This window comes from Bufo bufo, chromosome 1 (assembly GCF_905171765.1).
Source record: "Bufo bufo chromosome 1, aBufBuf1.1, whole genome shotgun sequence".
NCBI lineage: Eukaryota > Metazoa > Chordata > Amphibia > Anura > Bufonidae > Bufo > Bufo bufo.
Genome location: NC_053389.1, coordinates 35,531,479 through 35,554,383, shown reverse-complemented (window position 1 = coordinate 35,554,383; position 22,905 = coordinate 35,531,479). Strand labels below are relative to the sequence as shown.

The 22,905-nt window shown below is 46.4% G+C and overlaps 1 long non-coding RNA gene across 2 annotated transcripts; it reads left to right on the top strand.

Annotated features, from left to right (window-relative positions):
• The first annotated feature begins 1,007 nt into the window (after positions 1-1,007).
• On the top strand, positions 1,008-10,327 carry LOC120993305. 2 transcript variants are annotated; one of them, XR_005777208.1, is made up of 4 exons: positions 1,008-1,065; positions 1,830-1,893; positions 2,747-2,785; positions 9,891-10,327. It is a non-coding gene; the product is annotated as an uncharacterized LOC120993305 (long non-coding RNA). The 2 variants fall into 2 exon arrangements; XR_005777211.1 differs by having other exon boundaries at positions 1,043-1,131.
• Positions 10,328-22,905: the final 12,578 nt, after the last annotated feature.

Here is a 22,905-nt window from a genome sequence, read left to right as displayed (position 1 = left end):
TAGGAATAAAATGCCGCGGTCCCTACCACCAAGGTGTCCAAATGCTCTATAGGCCCATTCCGCACTCACTATTCTGCTGGTGGAGTCACTGTGTACATACATTACATTACTTATCCTGTACTGATGCTGATTTACATCCCGTCTTATACTGCAGAGCTGCACTCACTATTCTGCTGCTGGAATTACAGTAGCCTGAGTGTGACCAGAGTCAATACCTCACCCAGAGCCTGTTATTAGGATTACGCATACCACTGACTGGTGATGGCCTTTGAATGGATTAGAACTTCCGCTTTGCATTGCAATGATCTGTACATTTACTTCAAGGCAAGTGATTCTCAGTAAATTTTATAGTTATTTATTAAAATGGACTCCTCTTTCTTTTACCACCCCATTTGCACCCAAAGGTGATGGCATCACAACATCAGGGACCCTGCATTCCCTGCACCTTAAACCCTATACCATCAAGGGCACCTCAACCAACATCTGGCAGGAGATTCCTTAACACCAGAATGTGCCCCGAAGTAATTCCTTCACATCACTGCACGCCGGCCCAGGGAGCTGCAGAAACGTGAGTACCAACTACTACACCCATCAGGCCATCACACTCTCACATTGCCCCTGCAGTCAAGGTCGCAGCAATATGGCTCTGCCTAGCTGTGACATCACAAGGGGATGGCAACCTGAGGATTGGCTGGCTGCACGGCATTATTTGTGATCTTGCGTTATGAGGCTTCTCTCCTCTACACTTACTTTCACTTTCTAACATGTGCAGGCGCCATTTAGGAAAATATGATTCGTTACCACAGACTGAATTCTGCTTCAGATGCTTCGCTTCACTCAACACTAGTGATTTACATAAAGTTGCACCAGCTCTTCAGATCATAATGTTCATGTATTCCTGGTAAAATAATTACATTTTGCATAATGACATCAATGACACATTATAAACCAAAACTAGGTCACAGATCACACACCCTGATCACACCCATACCCTCAATGTATATATAATAGCACACCAGTAATATCCCTGCATCACCAGAAGACAATACACAGTGCATCATCCAGGTATATACCAAAGCTTCTACTCTTATCTGGAAGAAAAGATATTATATAATTTCCCCAATATGATAGGTATGTACTAACATCACAGAGGGGCCTCACTGTGGGGCTGGTTCATACCTCTACATGCACTTCAATACGAAGGATCCAGAGATTGGTTCTACCAACTCTTAGATTATAAAGCAGGATCAGGCTCCCATTGCTGATTCTAATCCGTTATTTTCTTCTATTGCCTTTCAACTGAGGAGACAAAGTCCTTCCTAAATTCTTATCACCCACTGGAAAGCAGTTTGAAGCCAACCAGAGCTGATAGCTGACTTGTCTTTTCTTGTTTCATTGAAAGGTTTGTCCCATCAATTGGGGAATATGGATAACATGGAGACTTCTTCGTTATGGGGGAGTCAGCATGTCCATGTGTTACATGGATGCATATTCACTTGTATTGCTGACATGTAATACCACATTTCTCCTGAAGTGGCCACTGCAGGGAAACTGAGCGGCCACATTGTGCTTCCCCTACAGATCACCAGAGATTAGAGAAGCTGCACCCACATCCATCAGTAGATTGTGGATGTGACTTCAATCTGAAATGAAGTTGTCATACTTTGAAAATATCCAACTGATTTACTCAAATGTGCCATCATGGTGTGTGTGTTGGGAGTGGGGAAGCAACTTGGTTCAAGAACAGACAAAGTGTGATTCCTATAAGTATATTTGCAGACCTCTGATAATATTTGTTCTCTCTAATCAATTCAATTCATTATTTACAGGAAAAACGTTAGACCTCCCAGTTAAACATGACACGAACAATCACATTGCTGCTGATATCCCTAGGTGAGTTGCACATATGATATGTTTGTATACTATTGGTTCTTACTGCAAATTACATCCCCAAGTAAAAGCATTGGTTTTTACTTTTTATTTTACTAGTATTTCATTGTCACTCGGGTCTCTGTAGATAATGAACAGTTTACATTTCAGACTCTAGCAGCTCTTTCTCTCCCTTTCAGAGCAGGAAGTCTCAGCACAATCTCAAGAACAATTTATTTGGTGAACTATATGATACCAATCAGCTACATAGAACTAAACCCTTACCTCTCTATGTTTTTGAAGCTGATGAATCTTCCTTAGTACTAGCTAGGACCAGCAAGGAATACAGCAGTGTCACCAAGTAGATTGTCCTCAAAAGGTGGAACCCACAAAATCAAGTCCGATTGGTGAAACTCAATACATTGTAGGAACATATAGTGACGTTCATTAGGTCATTGCCATCTGCTGTAAGAGAAATATAAGCCTTCCCGTAACAGTCCATAGTCGCTCAAAATTTCTAGTAAAATGTTTGCATCCTTACAGGCAGTGGTGCAGTCAACTTCTGGTCCTTGGTGGACAATGAAAGTATTCAGTAGTCTCATCTCTTTTGTCTGCTCATTAGAAGACAGATACTTCCAAATAATTATTGAGGGTGAGGCAGGGACATAGCATTATGGATAATTTGCTTACTTTTAATGAGGACCCCTGTGGTGACCAGACCCCATTGTATCTCCTACCTCAGTAGTCCCTCTCATACCTTTCATCTTGTTGGACTGCTGACAGCACTAGGTACCGATTTCTTAGAAACTCCTCGCGTTCTATATGTTCTTTGAATTTTTCTTTACACGAACTTAGCATTTTTATTTTCATTTTGCAGGTGTGCTCCTTGCTCTGGTAACAGCACAATCAATACCTGGTAAGGATTTGTTAGTATAAGTATTAGATTTTACTTTCTCTATATCGAATCTATAGTCCCCGGGTAACAGTCCATTAGTCAAAGTGACAGCTGCTGCTCCGGCCATAAAATGGGCTCAGAATTGTTGTTTCTTCAAATTGAAACCATCATTCCCAATGAGACTTTCTATTAGTGGTGTCATTGTAACATACCAATAAACCATTAACTCGCCCTCACAAAACAACAGATGGGATAAAGGCAACCAGTGTATAATACTAAACTATATTATACTATACTGAGTTGATGAAAGTGTCCAAAGAACAAGAATGAATATTCTACAGTCTAGTTTAAGGGGTTGTCCATGTTCAGAGCTGAGCCCGGACATAACCCCTTCTTCCCTCATTCAGCATGAATGAGTGGAGCATCGGAGCATTTCACGCTCCAATGTTTCCCCTTGTCCTGCGGTGCATAGCGCAGGGCAAGGGCTTTTTCTTTTCCTCCGGTGAGGTACCGGGTCTCACTATGGGTGTCCTAGGCAGAGACTTCCACCTAGCAGTGAGCCCGGTGACGTCACCAGCACTAATGGACGGTCTTTACTGCTTCTCTAGCACACGCAGGTGAATTACATCACTAGGTATGGATAGTTGGTTTGGTCTTACCTTTTATGAACCATTATATAAGAAACATCTTCCTTCGTAAAGATCTTTAATAAAAGAAGAACTTTCTGCTGAAGGATGTGACTCCATCAACTATCCGTACCTAGTGGTCTCACACCTCTGGTGTCTCGGGGCAATGCTATCAGCCGAGGCCTCACACTATTCCTGGATTCCTTGGTTTATATATCTGGACTGGCATTTCAGCACACACCTGGTTTGCCAGATAAAGGAATGCAATGAGACGATCCTTGCTCTTTGGACACTTCCATAGCAATTCGGCATATGTGCATATTGTACATTGTTTGCCGTTATCACCTACATTATTTTATTAGTTTATAGAGTTGAGCAAACACCTGGATGTTCGGGTTCGAGAAGTTCGGCCGAACTTCCCGGAAATGTTCGGGTTCGGGATCCGAACCCGAACCGAACTTCGTCCCGAACCCCATTGAAGTCAATGGGGACCCGAACTTTTGGGCACTAAAAAGGCTGTAAAACAGCCCAGGAAAGAGCTAGAGGGCTGCAAAAGGCAGCAACATGTAGGTAAATCCCCTGCAAACAAATGTGGATAGGGAAATGAATTAAAATTAAAATTAAAAAAATAAAAATGAACCAATATCAATTGGACAGAGGTCCCATAGCAGAGAATCTGGCTTCACGTCAGCAGAGAATCAGTCTCTTCATGCCATAGCAAAGAATCTGGCTTCATGTCAGCAGAGAATCAGTCTCTTCATGCCATAGCAGAGAATCTGGCTTCATGTCAGCGCAGAATCAGTCTTCATGTCATAGCAGAGAATCAGGCTTCACGTCACCTACCACTGGAACAGGCCACTGTCACATATTTAGGCCCCGGCACCCAGACAGAGGAGAGAGGTCCCGTAACAGAGAATCTGGCCTTATGTCAGCGCAGAATCAGTCTTCATGTCATAGCAGAGAATCAGGCTTCACGTCACCCACCACTGGAACAGGCCACTGTCACACATTTAGGCCCAGGCACCCAGACAGAGGAGAGAGGTCCCGTAACAGAGAATCTGGCCTTATGTCAGCGCAGAATCTGTCTTCATGTCATAGCAGAGAATCAGGCTTCACGTCACCCACCACTGGAACAGGCCACTGTCACACATTTAGGCCCAGGCACCCAGGCAGAGGAGAGAGGTCCCGTAACAGAGAATCTGGCCTTATGTCAGCACAGAATCAGTCTTCATGTCATATCAGAGAATCAGGCTTCACGTCACCCACCACTGGAACAGGCCACTGTCACACATTTAGGCCCCGGCACCCAGACAGAGGAGAGGTTCATTCAACTTTGGGTTGCCCCGCAATATAATGGTAAAATGAAAATAAAAATAGTATTGAATGAGGAAGTGCCCTGGAGTAGAATAATATATTGTTAAGGGGAGGTAGTTAATATCTAATCTGCACAAGGGATGGACAGGTCCTTTGGGATCCATGCCTGGTTCATTTTTATGAACGTCAGCTTGTCCACATTGGCTGTAGACAGGCGGCTGCGTTTGTCTGTAATGACGCCCCCTGCCGTGCTGAATACACGTTCAGACAAAACGCTGGCCGCCGGGCAGGCCAGCACCTCCAAGGCATAAAAGGCTACCTCTGGCCACGTGGACAATTTGGAGACCCAGAAGTTGAATGGGGCCGAACCATCAGTCAGTACGTGGAGGGGTGTGCACAGGTACTGTTCCACCATGTTAGTGAAATGTTGCCTCCTGCTAACACGTTCCGTATCAGGTGGTGGTGCAGTTAGCTGTGGCGTGGTGACAAAACTTTTCCACATCTCTGCCATGCTAACCCTGCCCTCAGAGGAGCTGGCCGTGACACAGCTGCGTTGGCGACCTCTTGCTCCTCCTCTGCCTTCGCCTTGGGCTTCCACTGATTCCCCTGTGACATTTGGGAATGCTCTCAGTAGCGCGTCTACCAACGTGCGCTTGTACTCGCGCATCTTCCTATTACGCTCTAGTGTAGGAAGTAAGGTGGGCACATTGTCTTTGTACCGGGGATCCAGCAGGGTGGCAACCCAGTAGTCCGCACACGTTAAAATGTGGGCAACTCTGCTGTCATTGCGCAGGCACTGCAGCATGTAGTCGCTCATGTGTGCCAGGCTGCCCAGAGGTAAGGACAATCTGTCCTCTGTGGGAGGCGTATCGTCATCGTCCTGTGTTTCCCCCCAGCCACGCACCAGTGATGGGCCCGAGCTGCTTTGGGTGCCACCCCGCTGTGAACATGCTTCATCCTCATCCTCCTCCACCTCCTCCTCATCCTCGTCCTCCTCGTCCTCCAGTAGTGGGCCCTGTCTGGCCACATTTGTACCTGGCCTCTGGTGTTGCAAAAAACCTCCCTCTGAGTCACTTCGAAGAGACTGGCCTGAAAGTGCTAAAAATGACCCCTCTTCCTCCTCTTCCTCCTGGGCCACCTCCTCTTCCATCATCGCCCTAAGTGTTTTCTCAAGGAGACATAGAAGTGGTATTGTAACGCTGATAACGGCGTCATCGCCACTGGCCATGTTGGTGGAGTACTCGAAGCAACGCAACAGGGCACACAGGTCTCGCATGGAGGCCCAGTCATTGGTGGTGAAGTGTGTCTGATCCGCAGTGCGACTGACCCGTGCGTGCTGCAGCTGAAACTCCACTATGGCCTGCTTCTGCTCGCACAGTCTGTCCAGCATATGCAAGGTGGAGTTCCACCTGGTGGGTACGTCGCATATGAGGCGGTGAGCGGGAAGGCCGAAGTTACGCTGTAGCGCAGACAGGCAAGCAGCGGCAGGGTGTGAACGCCGGAAGCGCGAACAGACGGCCCGCACTTTATGCAGCAGCTCTGACATGTCGGGGTAGTTGCGAATGAACTTCTGCACCACCAAATTCAGCACATGCGCCAGGCAAGGGATGTGCGTCAAACCGGCTAGTCCCAGAGCTGCAACGAGATTTCGCCCATTATCGCACACCACCAGGCCGGGCTTGAGGCTCACCGGCAGCAACCACTCTTCGGTCTGTTGTTCTATACCCCCCCACAACTCCTGTGTGGTGTGGGGCCTGTCCCCCAAACATATGAGTTTCAGGATGGCCTGCTGACGTTTACCCCGGGCTGTGCTGAAGTTGGTGGTGAAGGTGTGTGGCTGACTGGATGAGCAGGTGGAAGAAGAGGAGGAGGAAGCTGAGTAGGAGGAGGAGGAGACAGGAGGCAAAGAATGTTGCCCTGCGATCCTTGGCGGCGGAAGGACGTGCGCCAAACAGCTCTACTCCTGGGGCCCAGCCGCCACTACATTTACCCAGTGTGCAGTTAGGGAGATATAGCGTCCCTGGCCGTGCTTACTGGTCCACGTATCTGTGGTTAGGTGGACCTTGCCACAGATGGCGTTGCGCAGTGCACACTTGATTTTATCGGACACTTGGTTGTGCAGGGAAGGCACGGCTCTCTTGGAGGAGTAGTGCCGGCTGGGAACAACATACTGTGGGACAACAAGCGACATGAGCTGTTTATAGCTGTGTGTGTCCACCAGCCTAAATGACAGCATTTCATAGGCCAGTAGTTTAAAAATGCTGGCATTCAGGGCCAGGGATCGAGGGTGGCTAGGTGGGAATTTACGCTTTCTCTCAAATGTTTGTGAGATGGAGAGCTGAACGCTGCCGTGTGACATAGTTGAGATGCTTGGTGACGCAGGTGGTGGTGTTGGTGGTACATCCCATGTTTGCTGGGCGGCAGGTGCCAACGTTCCTCCAGAGGCGGAGGAAGAGGCCGAGGCGGCGGCAGCAGAAGAGGCCGAGGCGGCGGCAGCAGCAGAAGAGGCCGAGGCGGCAGCAGCAGAAGAGGTAGCAGGGGGAGCCTGAGTGACTTCCTTGTTTTTAAGGTGTTTACTCCACTGCAGTTCTTGCTTTGCATGCAGGTGCCTGGTCATGCAGGTTGTGCTAAGGTTCAGAACGTTAATGCCTCGCTTCAGGCTCTGATGGTACAGCGTGCAAACCACTCGGGTCTTGTCGTCAGCACATTGTTTGAAGAAGTGCCATGCCAGGGAACTCCTTGAAGCTGCCTTTGGGGTGCTCGGTCCCAGATGGCGGCGGTCAGTAGCAGGCGGAGTCTCTTGGCGGCGGGTGTTCTGATTTTGCCCACTGCTCCCTCTTTTGCTACGCTGTTGGCTCGGTCTCACCACTGCCTCTTCCTCCGAACTATGAAAGTCAGTGGCACGACCTTCATTCTATGTGGGGTCTAGGACCTCATCTTCCCCTGCATCGTCTTCCACCCAGTCTTGATCCCTGACCTCCTGTTCAGTCTGCACACTGCAGAAAGACGCAGCAGTTGGCACCTGTGTTTCGTCATCATCAGAGACGTGCTGAGGTGGTATTCCCATGTCCTCATCATCAGGAAAAATAAGTGGTTGTGCGTTAGTGCATTCTACTGTATCTCTTCCACCCCTGGGGAAGGGCTAGGTGGATGCCCTTGGGAAACCCTGGCAGCAGAGTCTTCAAATAGCATAAGAGACTGCTGCATAAAATGAGGCTCAGACAGTTTCCCTGATATGCATGGGGGTGATGTGACAGACCGATGGGCTTGGTTTTCATGCGCCATCTGTGCGCTTTCTGCAGAAGACTGGGTGGGAGATAATGTGAACGTGCTGGATCCACTGTCGGCCACCCAATTGACTAATGCCTGTACCTGCTCAGGCCTTACCATCCTTAGAACGGCATTGGGCCCCACCAAATATGGCTGTAAATTCTGGCGGCTACTGGGACCTGAGGTAGTTGGTACACTAGGACGTGTGGCTGTGGCAGAACGGCCACGTCCTCTCCCAGCACCAGAGGGTCCACTAACACCACCATGACCATGTCCACGTCCGCGTCCCTTATTAGATGTTTTCCTCATTGTTCCCGTTCACCACAATTTTGAGAATGGCAAATTTGGGTATAGTTTTTCAACCCAGAAAAAAAAGTGTGCTTTTACGGTCACTACAAATAACTTGACCAGCTAAAACAGTACAGATTTGGTTGAATAGAGATGTGAGACCTGTTTTTTTTTGCGCTGTGTGACAGGTATAGGTTTAATCACAAAATCAGACTTCTATCAGCACGCTAGCGTGTGTCTTAGGTTTTTCTGAATGACACTATCAGTACCTTCAATGTAAGATATTCTTTTTGGGATAGATTTCAAGTAGGCCTCAAATACCAGAAACTAGTTATTTTGAGAATGGCAAATTTGGGAATAGTTTTTCAACCCAGAACAAAAAGTGTGCTTTTACGGTCACTACAAATAACTTGACCAGCTAAAACAGTACAGATTTGGTTGAATAGAAATGTCAGGTCTATTTTTTAGGCGCTGGGTGACAGGCTCAACTTGCCCCTGATGTAGTATATGGCCAAAAAATAGCCACACTGTTGATGGTTAAATGCACTTGGGTGACACAGGCTCAGCCTGCACCAGATGTAGTATATGGCCAAAAAATAATCAGACTGTTGATGGTTAAATGCACTTCGGTGACACAGGCTCAGCCTGCAGCTGATGTAGTATATGGCCAAAAAATAACCAGACTGTTGATGGTTAAATGCACTTCGGTGACACAGGCTCAGCCTGCAGCTGATGTAGGATATAGCACAAAATAACCACACTATCGATGGTTAAATACACTTGGTGATAGCTTGTGCTAGCGCACCACAAGTCACAAAATGACCGCTGATCACCCCAGAAAAAAAGTGATCTAAAAACGCTCTGGGCAGCCTCAAAAAAGTGAGCAAGTCAATATTAGCACTTCAATGATCCACAGCTGCAGATCGATCACAGAATGAAGTCTTTTGGAGGAGTTAATCTGCCTAATCTCGCCCTAACGTCGCAGCTGCAACCTCTTCCTATACTGATCATAGCAGAGTGACGTGCGGCGCTACGTGACTCCAGCTTAAATAGAGGCTGGGTCACATGCTGCACTGGCCAATCACAGCCATGCCAATAGTAGGCAAGGCTGTGATGGCCTCTTGGGGCAAGTAGGATGACGCTTGTTGATTGGCTGCTTTGCAGCCTTTCAAAAAGCGCCAAGAAAGCGCCGAACACCGAACCCGAACACAGACTTTTACGAAAATGTTCGGGTTCGGGTCCGTGTCACGGACACCCCAAAATTCGGTACGAACCCGAACTATACAGTTCGGGTTCGCTCATCCCTATTAGTTTATTGTTTAGTTTTTTTGATTACTTAAAGGGGTTTTCCAATCCCACCTAATTTACACCAGGGTCAGGAGAGTGTGTAAATGAAAGAAAAAGAGCCACAGACGGTGTCCCTAAGCTGCACATCAACAGCCAAGGGTCCGACTGATCCTATAAAACAAAGGCTGCTTTTAGAAACAGCGCCCCCTCCTGTCCATGGAATAGAGCTGATACTACAAACATCCTCTGGAAAGGCGTGGCACTACACTTTTGGAAGGAAGCAGCCATGTTTTCCTAATCCCAGACATTCTTTTAACTTGTTCTTAATTCTTCTTTTGCAGACTGTACAGATGGCAAAGTATATACTGATTGTGGGAGCAACTGTCCACCAACCTGCAATAACCCGGATCCTGTATGCGATAAAATGTGTGTTCCAGGTTGTTTCTGCCCAAAGGGCACTGTAGAAAATATCTGGGGTGAATGTGTGGAAAAGGATAAGTGCTGACTCTGAAGCGGGAACACAACATATTCCAATTGTGACAATAACTGCCCTGGTGTTGTATCTCCCCCAAATTGCCTTAGAATAGAATGTATGCAAGGCTGTGCATGTAAACCCAACTACGCGCTCCTACCTGACAGCAAGAGATGTGTCCGTCCACAGGATCTCCCCAAAGTTGGCTCCAACAAGTAAACCATCCCATGTGTGTCTTATTAGCAATCATCAAAATTGAAAGTTTGAGATGTGTCTGATGAAAATAAAATGATTGCTGACATTGTTTTTATCTATTTTCATTGATTCATTAAAAAGCGATCTGGGATCTTTGACACTGACCAATCTCTGACCAATCAGATCACAATCAGTCTATATTGTTGTGGAATTGACCAGATTAAAGTTAGTGGCGGTCCCCATCCTACCACCATGACCTGGATTTCAGTAAATCCATTATGAATGATACATGTAGGAAAACTGAGCATGGATATGCATGGGCCAATATATGAAGGTCTAGGGGAGCTATAAACATGGCCAAGCCAGTGATTCTTGTTCATCTGCATGGCCACCTCTGTCTGATATTCCAGTCCAAGTTCTGGTATCGATAGGATTTACTACAGACTAAATACATGTGATGGACCAATCTACAGATTATAGCAGGACCTGGATGGACCACGATATGCATCATAGAGTAAAAATGCTTATGTTACCCAGTAGACCCATGTATGGAGGGTCAAAATCTTATCCTGCACAGAAGATTGGGGTGCAGTAGACTGAATTGTACGTAAATATGATCGCACTACAGATATTCCTGAAGTCCTCTTTCACACCATGCGGTTTTACAGGCGTTTTACAAATACTCATAAAATTCCTCCTTTCATCCAAACCTATAAAAACCAAGGGGTCGTAGACTAGTGAAGCACATTCACATATATGTCCCGTAAAGAGGTTTATTGTACTCACAAAGTTAGACTTGTAATCAGCATATCAGAATATAACATCTCCACACTGCCCGACCCGGGTTTCGCTGCTTGAGCTTCGTCAGGGGCGTCTACTTAGGGCTTAGTACAATAAACCTCTTTACGGGACATATATGTGAATGTGCTTCACTATTCTGCGACCCCTTGGTTTTTATAGGTTTGGATGAAGGGAGGAATTCTATGAGGACTTACATTTCGTGCCGTGCTTGGATCTGATGGTGTAAAACCACATGGTGGATAGAGGACTTCAGGAATATCTGCAGCCCGATCCTATTTACATACAATTTGGGTTTAAAGTGAACTTGACCCACATCACTATACTAGGATCTGCAGCGTGAAAAGTCCAGGTAACGTATCAGAGACCTTTTTTTTTCTTTTTTCTTTCTGCAGTAGACTGAAGACTGTTTGATATAACCATATTGAGCTTTATGGAGATAGAGTCAATATAATGCAATGTATAACTATTGGAGCTGCACATGGCATTATATCTTCCAGGAGCTCACAAAGCAAAATAAGGTTTACCGACTGAGAGATCCTAGACATGTACTATGGCTTGTTTGCTAATTCTCATTTTGTCTGTATACAGGAGCTCTGTATTCCTGATGAATGATGTACTTTTGGCTGCCTCCACTAGGGGGAGCTAACTGCATTTGGATGTATACAACTAGCATTGAACTCATCGGCGGCTGTATATATATGAATGCTGGCATTTCCCCCTAGTGGTGAATGCAGATACCTGCAGTCACATTGTCTCAGCAAGAAAAGGAGCAGTTTATTGATGGGCACTTTATGGCCATGGGATCCAGAGCAGTTTTGTGCTCTACTTCTATTCCCTCTGTCTTAGCAACACCATAGAGCTATAGGGTTTGGTTCCTAAGTTAGGTTCGACATGTCTGCTGCAGTTGCTAAAGGCTTCAAGCAGAATTTGAAAACCTTAGAATCTTAGGGATACAATTGTTGAGAACGGTTCCAGAGTCGCAGGAGCGGTCATACTTCCCTGTGGCTCCGATGCAGAGTGTTTACAGAAGCAAGCTGCATACAGTAGAGCATGGGTAGGCAACCTCCGGCTCTCCGGGTGTTGTGAAACTACAACTCCCAGGGGACATCCTAAAACAGTTAATGTGAAAATGGCTTAATGTACCATAATGTGCCTAAACCTCAATCAATTGCCTTGAAACTTTGCACAACCTCAGATCTCAGCTTCCCAAACCTATCCCGGAAGTTTCATGGCTACCCACAACGCAAATGAGTGACATTAAGCTTATTTTTTGGGGAGCTTAACATCTTACGGACACAGGGCGTACAGGTACGCCTGTGTATTTCTGATCAGTGTCGCACGGCGGGCGGTGATCAGAACGGGGTGCTTGCTTGCTGAAATCATTCAGCAGACACCCTGTGACAATGCCGAGGGTGGTCCTGTGACCCCCCCATATCGGCGATCGCTGCAAACCGCAGGTCAATTCAGACCTGCGTTTTGCAGCGTTTCCGGGTCATTCGGGTCTCCGGTGACCCGATGACCCGGAATAGGAGGGTGATCGGTGGTGTAATATACACCACCAATCACCCTCCGTAGATCCTGTGAGGTGGCAGTGACGCCACCTCTCAGGATCTCCTGTGATTGGCTGGACGGACTGGTGGACGGAGCGCCGCTCTCCCCGCCCACAGACTTCCTTGGGAGAGAGGAGCCCTGTGTCGGTCCTTCTGCCTCCCATGCGATCTGCCGCCATCCATGGCCCCTGAGCCACTATAAAGTGCCATCTGGCACATAAACATTTAGGGAGAGCTTTAGGTTAGGCAGGGAGAGCACCCAGATCTGAGGGTGTCTGAGGTCCACAGCACCCCAGGGGTGCTGCAGCTTGCCACCCCCCACACATTTTTTTTTGTGGGTGCGCTGACTGTGGCCGGCACTCTTAGCTGTAAAAGAGCGTCTGGCCACTGTTTAGCACATCGCCCACCCCACCGCAGGGTATACTTAAAAACACACCGTCCCCCCCACACATACACACACTAAATAAAGTTTTACACACACACTCCCCTTTAGCGTTAGAAGAAGGCATATGCTTAGTTGCTCTCCGACTCCGAGAGCCCCAGTGAGGACGAGGATGACCCCATTTTCCTGTTGTCATCCTCGTTCTCCTCATCATCTAGTGATGATGATGAGCCCTCAAGGCGGCGGAGCCAGGAGCCCCCCATGCCAGGGACCCTGTGGCCCACACTAGTATGAGCAGCCCTGGGGCTCGTACTAGTTTTCCGGCCGCCAGACATTTCAGCAAAATTCTCTGTCCAAAATACCAATGGAGCTCCTTCTCTTCTGAGCTGTGCAGTTCACCCGCAGATCACTCTACATCCACATATGAGGTATTTTCTGACTCAGAAAAAATTGGGCTACGAATTTTGTGGTGCTTTTTCTTTTTTTAAGACTTGTAAAAATGAAATAAAAGGGGCTACAAGAACATGTTAGTGTAAAAAAAGGAGATTTTGAATTTTCTCCTCCACTTTTCAGCTATTCCTGTGAAACACTTAAAGGGTTAACAAACTTTCTGAATGTCATTTTGAATACTTTGAGGGGTGAAGTTTTTTATAACGGGGTCATTTTATGGGGGATTTCTAACATAAAGTAGACATATTGAATATGCAAATCGATATATCATTTATTTGGCATGTCCATTTTTCTTACAAGCAGAGAGTTTCAAAGTTCGAAAAATGCTAATTTACCACTAAAAATGCAAATTTTACCACTAACATAAAGTAGAATATGTCACGAAAAAACTATCTCGGAATCAGTATGATAGGTAAAAGCATCCCAGAGTTATTAATGCATAAAGTGACACTGGTCAGATTTGCAAAAAATGGCCTGGTCCTTAAGGTGAAAATCTGTAGGGGCTTAGGTTCAAGGTAACCCTTTACCAAATTTGAGCGTAGCCTGTCCGCTCTACGAGCAGTAATGGAAGGATACATAGGCACAAATTTCTCTAAGACCAAGTCCGTTTGAAGAACATGCCAATGTCTGGCCAAAATGTCTTTCATTTCTTACCATCGGGAGTGATATGTGGTCACTTACCAGATTTTTGTATCCGTAGCTTTATATTTCTTCACCTGTAGCAAATAAGATTGTTTCTGTGATTTCGCTCTATAATACGCCCTCTTAATAGATCTTCGACTTTATCCTCTTTTTAGGAATCGATTCATCAAATCAGTTGCCTGTTTTTCAAACGTGCTATCATCTGAACAGATCCTCCGTATACGCAGGAACTGTCCAGTGGGGATGGCCTTTATGGCATTTCTAGGGTACAAGTTCCCAGGAGGACAAAGAGGAAGTGAAGTGGTGGCCATTTTGGAAAAGGGAAAATGCAGTTCTATTTGCCCTGGATCCTGAGAAGCAATGTCCAGAGGTCTGAGTAAGTATTTCAGGGGAAAATAACCTTGCTAAAGACTGTTTGGGACTATTATCTGCCTGACAGAGCCTTATATCCTCCAAAATTGCGCAGTTGCAGCGACTATTAAAGGAGCCATGCACCAATTCTGCTGTCGTTGCCCCATAGCCACGCGCGTTTAAATTGAAATCTAGCCTACATTGACCCCTCTAGTCTGGTACAGGATATCAAAAGCCATGTCTGACAGCGAAGATAGCGCCCACTTGGACTGCAGTGATCTCCCAGCGGCAGCTGCAGCCGCCTGCGTCATGCCTCTTACTATACCATACTACTTTGGAGCACCTTGGCTCCCATGTTATTCAGGAGAACCCCATTCACTCAGGGAATTCCATGATAAAACGTTGGCTACTTTTAAGCTATATTCAGTTTCTCAGGACCAGAAAGAGGGAATCCTGATTGGCCAGTTACAGGGAACTGCTCTCTGGGAGGTTAAGTCCTCGCTTCTCCACACATACTTGAAGTCAAGGAGGCAGCGGCCTCCTTGCTTCAAGTCATGGTAACCACGCCCCCTTCCCAGCCCCTTCGCTGTGACTGACAGCGCTTATGCAGAGAGTTCGGCAAAGCCAGACGTACTGCCGGTTGTCAGTCACAGCGAAAGGACAGGGAAGAGGGCGTGGTAGCTGTGACTTGAAGCAAGGAGGCCACTGCCTCCTTGACTTCAAGCATATGTGCAGAAGCGCGCCGGACAGGGGATAAAACAATGTTTTCAGTACTTTTGCTGAATCTGACTTCAGGAAGAAAGGCATCATCAGGTACTGCTGGCGGCTTGGGATGGTTTTGGGAGATGACAGGTTTCCTTTAAGATGCACTTCTTTGGGAAACAACAGCAGTTGGAGGAGACTTTAAGATACTTTGCCCTGTCCCTGCAGGAAGCCCTGCGGGCAGTTATCGACACAGATCTCTGTGAAGCTGAGGGACAAGAGCAGACCCTCAGAGAGCAGTTTATTGAAGGTGTCCTCAACAAATCCCTCAAACGTCAGCTGAAGATGCTGTCAGCTCAGCACCCAGATACCCCTTTCTTTGATTTTAAGGAGCTTGCTATCGGCATCTTGGGGGAAAGTCCCAATTCTGAATCTCCTGAAGACAGGAAGGCATAGCCTGTCCTACAACCTGCTGCACACAGCCAGATAGCGGAGTGTGGGGCTCAGGCGCCCATCCCAGATGCTGTTGCAGTTCTGACAGCTCAAGTCTCCCTAATAGCTGAGAATATGGAGAGGATGAGGAAGTAGCTAGAGTGACTGAAACAGGAGCACAAGGCTGAGAAAGGGACTACTACACCAAGAGATCGTCCTACATCCGGTCCACGAGAAGATTGACGGTAACCGACTGGTAGGTTGTCAGACCCTGGGTATCAATATGCCAGAAAGCGTGTATTCTGACATTGTCAGAGGTCTGGACACACTGAAAGGGACTTCTGGCAGTTAAACGGGCAGCCCTGAGGCCAAGGACCACACCTCAGGAGGAAGAATATTAGGTCTCGAAGATACGGCTTTCATGCCTTGATACGTGAGCGCCTGCCCTGTGGTTGAAGTTTCCATCAATGGAGTAATGTTTTCTGTTTTGATAGATATGGGATCTCAAGTGACTACATCCGTCAATCTGCATTTGAAACATGCCGGAACGGAGCCCAGCTGACGCAACCCCCCAAATCCTGGCTCCACATCATGCCTACCAATGGCCAACCAGTGCCTATATTGGGCTATTAGGAACCTACCCTATAGATCGAAGTTAGCGAACTTTTACACCAGGGTGTAGTTCTGATTCAGGTTCCCGAAGATGACAATTGCCCTGTGGTCCTAGGGATGAATGGACTCAGTAACTGTTACACTGAAGTGCTGGAAGCCTTAAGGAAAAGCCTACTGACTGGACCCTGTGTGACTCAACGTGTCATAAACTAGACTATCCAGGTGCTAGCTGCCCAACAAAAATTCAGCAACTGATAGGGTGAAATCTGCTATGTCCGCATCAAGGATGTTCAGCCTATTAGACTCCAGCCTGGAGCAGAGACCCTGAGATGGTGCCGGGCTTGCATTGGTGTCCGAGGTCAGGATTACCTCTGCAGCTACAAGATTATCCCCTTGTTCTAGTCGCTAGGAGCTTGGTAACTGTGTCGCGCGGACAATCTAAGATTGACCCATACGCTTGGTCAATCTAAGTGATGAAGTCGTAGAATTAAAAAAATACTATCCAGTGGCGAGTCTGTATCATGTCCATCTGCAAGATGTCCTGGATCCCCATACTGCTGCTGCACAACAATCTCTACAAATGGTGGATGCAGCCAAATACCTGCCTGAGTAACCCTGGTGGGCCAAACTACATATTGGAGATGCAACCACCTCTGCAGAACAGATCAAAGGTGTGCTGGACTTAGCCAAGGAACACCACCAAGTCTTCAGCTAATGTCATCCAGGATAGTCACAGCCCCTGGGCTGCCCCTCTGGTTCTGGTAAAAAAAAACGATGGAACCATCCGTTTCGGTGTGGATTACTGCAAGATCAACATTACACACAAAGATGCGTACCCCCTGCCATAAATTGAGGAGTCAATAGAAGCTCTAGGGTCTGCTGCTTATTTCTCAACCCTAACCGCTGGCTATTGGCAAGTCCCCATGACACCAGAAGATAAAGAGAAAACAGCTTTTAGTACCCCAATGGGTTGGTTCGAGTTTAACTACTTTCCATTCAGGCTGTGCAATGCCCCTGGGACATTTCAGAGACTCATGGAGAGATGTCTTGGACACAAAAACTTTGAGATCATATTGCTATACTTGGATGATGTGATTGTCCACTCCAAGACCTATGAAGAGCATTTACAGCACTTGACAGAGGTATTACAAACTCTGACCCAGTATGGATTGAAAGTAAAGCCTTCAAAGTGACAATTACTGAAGCCCCAAGTAAAAATGCTTTGGACATTTGAGTGAGGAGGGCGTGAAAGCGAAACCCAATTAGAAAGCTGCAGTACAAAGCTAACCCGCTCCTAAGACAGTCAAAGAAGTCAAGAGCTTTCTTAGTACTCTGTGAGCACTTCCATCAGATAGTGGTGCCCAAAGAGAAGCTATGATGGTAATGGACATGTACCTTAAAAGGTCTGGTCATTTTGGAACCCAAAAATCGCGGAATCCACCATCAGGCGACGTTTCTACTGGACTGGCAAGAGAAGTGATATTGAAGCCTGGTGCCAGGAGTGTCCCACTTGTGCTGTGGCCAGAAGAGAAAGACATGATCAGCGAGACCCCCTTCATCCAATAGTGAGTAGAAGTCATCTAGAAATCGTGGCTATCGACTACGTGAAATTGGAACCCAGCAGATCCGGATACACTTATGCTATTACAATCATAGGCCACTACACCAAGTTCGTCATGGCTGTATCTGTAAAGGACTTAACTGCTAAAACTACAGCAGCTGCCATGTGGTAGAGCTAAACCCTGCCATATGGGTGTCCTGACAAGATACTTACTGATCAAGGATCGGCATTCGAGTTTTAGTTGTTCTATGAACTTTGATCACTGTACAACTGCAAAACACTGGGGACCACCCCATATCGCCCTCAGGGGAATGGGCTATGCGATAAGATGAACCAGACACTGATGAATATGCTCAAGGCTGTGCCATTTATCAAGAGACCGAGTGGCCTTTGCTTCTCCCTGAATTAGTGTACCTGTACAATAACACCACTCATTGCTTCATCGGGAACACCCCTTACTAACCATGTTTGGAAGATAGGGCCGTTTACCTGCAGACCTCAGCCTCAACATCCCCGTGTTGGACTCTGAATCACTCCTTTCCCAGTCTTAGTGGGTCAAAGAGCATCAGAAGCGCCTAGATGATGCCAGAGAAATAGTGGACCCTAAAATAGAGAAGGCCCAGCAAAAACAAAAACAGGACTTTGATCTGCATGCACATGCTGATCCCTTACAACCAGGAGACAAGGTCTGGCTCAGAAACAATCAGCCAGTAAGCAAGCTGGATAGTCGCTGGGATCACGAGCCATATACTGTAGTGGCTATCCCCTCATTGGAAGTCTATGAGATCAAAAGAAGAGATAAAGGTACTCAGAGAGTACACCACAACAGGCTCAAAAAATGCCTGCAGGAACCTGTTCAGGAGCAGTCAAGAGAAGTGGATAAGGCACCCCGAACTGCCATTGTCTTCAGATAGTGAGACTCCAACAGAATTGCCTTCTGTGCTTGACCCCTTCAGTGGTTACTCCAGCCTCAAATTCGAGTCCTGATGCCAGTTGCTGAGATTACTCAAAGTCAGACAGCTGATCCCCCGGCACAAGTCCAGGACTCTACCTCTACCCCTGGAGACTCGGAACTGCTCTTGCAAAGATCCCAACGGACCAATAAAGGTAATCCACCTGCCAGTTATCGAGAATTCTTTGAAACGAGTGTTTAGCTACAGAGACAATAGGAGCCAAGCCATTGACATATCTTGAGAAACTTTCCCCTTGTTTTGTGGTTATATTTTGACAATTTTCTTTTTCATCTGCCCTTTTGTGCCTGGACTTCATGGACTCCATTCATCATCCTATGAAGTTTGACACCATACCTCATATGGATTACAAATACCAGTGTGGCTACCTCATGTGGATTATAAATAACTTTTTGAGTTATATGTTCCAGTTTTGCAACGTTACAAGCCTGCACCCAAGGAATAGACTCAAATGTGTACATGAGCTTTTTGTGACTTCTACTGTCATATTTTAGCATTTTAGCCCATTGTGTGTATTTATTTTGCAGATGCCGCAATGTGACTTCTGATGCACTTTTTATATGGACTTTATACTGTTCTTCAGATAGTTAGCACTGTATTGCTTAGTTATGATAGACTGCCTCTAAGTACGTTAATATATGTCGCAAGCAGGTCTAACAACGCCAAGGGTAACCAGCTGCTTATATGTATGTTTAGAGGGAATAATTAACCCTCAAGGGAGTTTTGGGAGAAAACCGGTATCTCATCCTCCTAATTGGTACCTTGTGCTTTGCCAAGTTTACTTTATGTCCTAAGGCCTTGTGCACCGCCTTAAGGAAATTTTGTAGCTACCTGTACATATATCAAGGTGACAAAGCGTAAAACATGATTAGAACTTGGTGCTGGAAAGGAGTACAGGATTAGGCCACCCTTCTATTTGCAGGCGTTTCATTGCATAATGGTGGGATTAAAGAGTGAAGACACCCCATGCTTTCTTTGGTATTAATGGCCACAATATTCGACAGAAAGCCAGTAATGCCCGCTTTTTGCACACCTTTTGGTTCTTTGGTTTATACTGAGAGGGAAAATGGTGAATGTATACCCTACTCATACGGGCAGAGACCTTTTGGTAGCCGTTGTTTTATCATTTAGTAATAGTACATAGTTTAATGCAGCACCATAACTATTATTCGGTACCCTTGGAGCACCTCCTAAGCACAAGCCGAGGATGGCTTGCCTCTTAGTAAGGGAGAATGTAACACCCCGAGTGGCATTACCTCACCTACACCCTGCTTATATCTGGGTATGCAATCTCAATATCATTTTATACATTTATTCCAGGTCCCATATATTGTGCATTTCCTGTTATGCATCTGTTTATGTTTAAATGTAATGTGCCTGGTTTACCAGCAGGTGGCAGCGAATATGGCAGAGAAGTAGATAGAATAGAAAGGAACCTTCCAGTCTATTCTACCCCCCACCCCCGTGGAGAAGTGGGGGTGTCCTAGGTCCTGCAGGAAGGGTGGGGACCAGTTAGTTGAGTGCTAGCTGAACCCCTGCTAAGGGAGCAGGTCTGTGGTGCTGCACCCCTACTGGACGTGTGGTACCCACACCAGCCAGAACACCTCCAGTTCTGCTGGAGCAGAGAGAACAGTTCTAGAAGTCTCATTAGCCAGAACTTGCCCTGTGCCTTTCCATAGAGTTAGACAAAGAGAGAAGTTGCAGCAGAAAGCAAAAGGAAAACTTCATAATAAATTCTGTCAGCACAGCAGAGCCACAGAGTAGCAGTGCCGAGAGTGTTTGCCTGGCATTTTCATGCTAAAGCTTGCTGGAAACCAAGACCAAGTCTGTAAACAGTTTGAAGAAACGTTTATGCAAAGTAAAGCTGCTGTTGAACTATATACAAAGTCTGGTTTCAATCTCTTTCATCGTCTTCTCCACCACCTATTCGCCCTATTTCCTCTGCTTCGTCCGGCGATGCCTGGGGTTCCCCAATATCCAGGTAGGAGCACTGTGACAAATGCACAGCCACAACACCTAAAGGGACATTATAGACCACCCTTACACCACTCTGGCATTCCTTTACCTGGGTTCCACCATAACCTTCTACATAGGGGGACTTAGTCCCTCGTTGCAGAAATGCAACTGGCGTCACAGAAAATCACAGTTACCACATTTTAAAGGGCCACTATGTTGACTCCTCATGCTGTTGCCTCCTCACCGCTCAGTCATGGGAGCACTACTTGTTTCATCATTTAACAGAACATGTTCTGTAGAAATCTATGTGGAATCAGCTGATTACGGGGAAAAAGGAGTGTGCTTCTTCTTCACGCTAACATCGACCTGTAAAGCTCGAGTTCACGCTTGAGTTATTTGGTCAGTTTTGGCCCCGTAACTGACTAAATAAGTGAAGTGTGCAGTGATTATGAGAGCAACGCGGTCATGGTCCATATTGGAACCAATGACAAAGTTAGAGGTAGGTGGAGAGTCCTTAAAAATGATTTCAGGGATTTAGGTCAAAAGCTTAGGGCAAGGACCTCAAAGGTAGTATAAATACTGCCTGTACCACGAGCCACACAAGAAAGGCAGCACGAGATTAGGGAGATTAACAAGTGGCTCAAGAACTGGTGTATGAAGGAGGGGTTTGGGTTCCTGAAGAACTGGGCCGACTTCTCTATCGGCTACAGGCTCTATCGTAGGGACGGGCTGCACCTTAATGGGGAAGGGGCAGCTGTGTTGGGAAGAAGATGGCTAGAAGGTTGGAGGAGTGTTTAAACTAGGGACTGGGGGGGAGCGAAATTACATTATAGGAGGGGAAGATAGGGCAGATAGAGACCGGGGGCAAGGTAGTGGGACTGGGGGGGGGGGGGGGAAGGAGGGACTAGAACAGTTCAGAAGTAAAGGTGTAGTGTAAAAAATATACATAAACCTCTCAAATGTATGTACAGTCGTGGCCAAAAGTTTTGAGAATGACACAAATATTAGTTTTCACAAAGTTTGCTGCTAAACTGCTTTTAGATCTTTGTTTCAGTTGTTTCTGTGATGTAGTGAAATATAATTACACGCACTTCATACGTTTCAAAGGCTTTTATGGACAATTACATGACATTTATGCAAAGAGTCAGTATTTGCAGTGTTGGCCCTTCTTTTTCAGGACCTCTGCAATTCGACTGGGCATGCTCTCAATCAACTTCTGGGCCAATTCCTGACTGATAGCAACCCATTCTTTCATAATCACTTCTTGGAGTTTGTCGGAATTAGTGGGTTTTTGTTTATCCACCCGCCTCTTGAGGATTGACCATAAGTTCTCAATGGGATTAAGATCTGGGGAGTTTCCAGGTCATGGACCCAAAATGTTAACGTTTTGGTCCCCAAGCCACTTATGGCACGGTGCTCCATCGTGCTGGAAAATACATTGTTCTTCACCAAACTGTTGTTGGATTGTTGGAAGAAGTTGCTGTTGGAGGGTGTTTTGGTACCATTCTTTATTCATGGCTGTGTTTTTGGGCAAAATTGTGAGTGAGCCCACTCCCTTGGATGAGAAGCAACCCCACACATGAATGGTCTCAGGATGCTTTACTGTTGGCATGACACAGGACTGATGGTAGCACTCACCTTTTCTTCTCCGGACAAGCCTTTTTCCAGATGCCCCAAACAATAGGAAAGAGACTTTATCGGAGAATATGACTTTGCCCCAGTCCTCAGCAGTCCATTCACCATACTTTCTGCAGAAGATCAATCTGTCCCTGATGTTTTTTTTGGAGAGAAGTGGCTTCTTTGCTGCCCTTCTTGACACCAGGCCATCTTCCAAAAGTCTTCGCCTCACTGTGCGTGCAGATGCGCTCACACCTGCCTGCTGCCATTCCTGAGCAAGCTCTGCACTGGTGGCACTCCGATCCCGCAGCTGAATCCTCTTTAGGAGATGATCCTGGTGCTTGCTGGACTTTCTTGGATGCCCTGAAGCCTTCTTAATAAAGAATTTATCCTCTTTCCTTGAAGTTCTTGATGATCCTATAAATTGTTGATTGAGGTGCAATCTTAGTAGCCACAATATCCTTGCCTGTAAAGCCATTTTTATGCAACGCAATGATGGCTGCACGCGTTTCTTTGCAGGTCACCATGGTTAACAATGGAAGAACAATGATTTCAAGCATCACCCTCTTTTTAACATGTCAAGTCTGCCATTTTAACCCAATCAGCCTGACATAATGATCTCCAGCCTTGTGCTCGTCAACATTCTCACCTGAATTAACAAG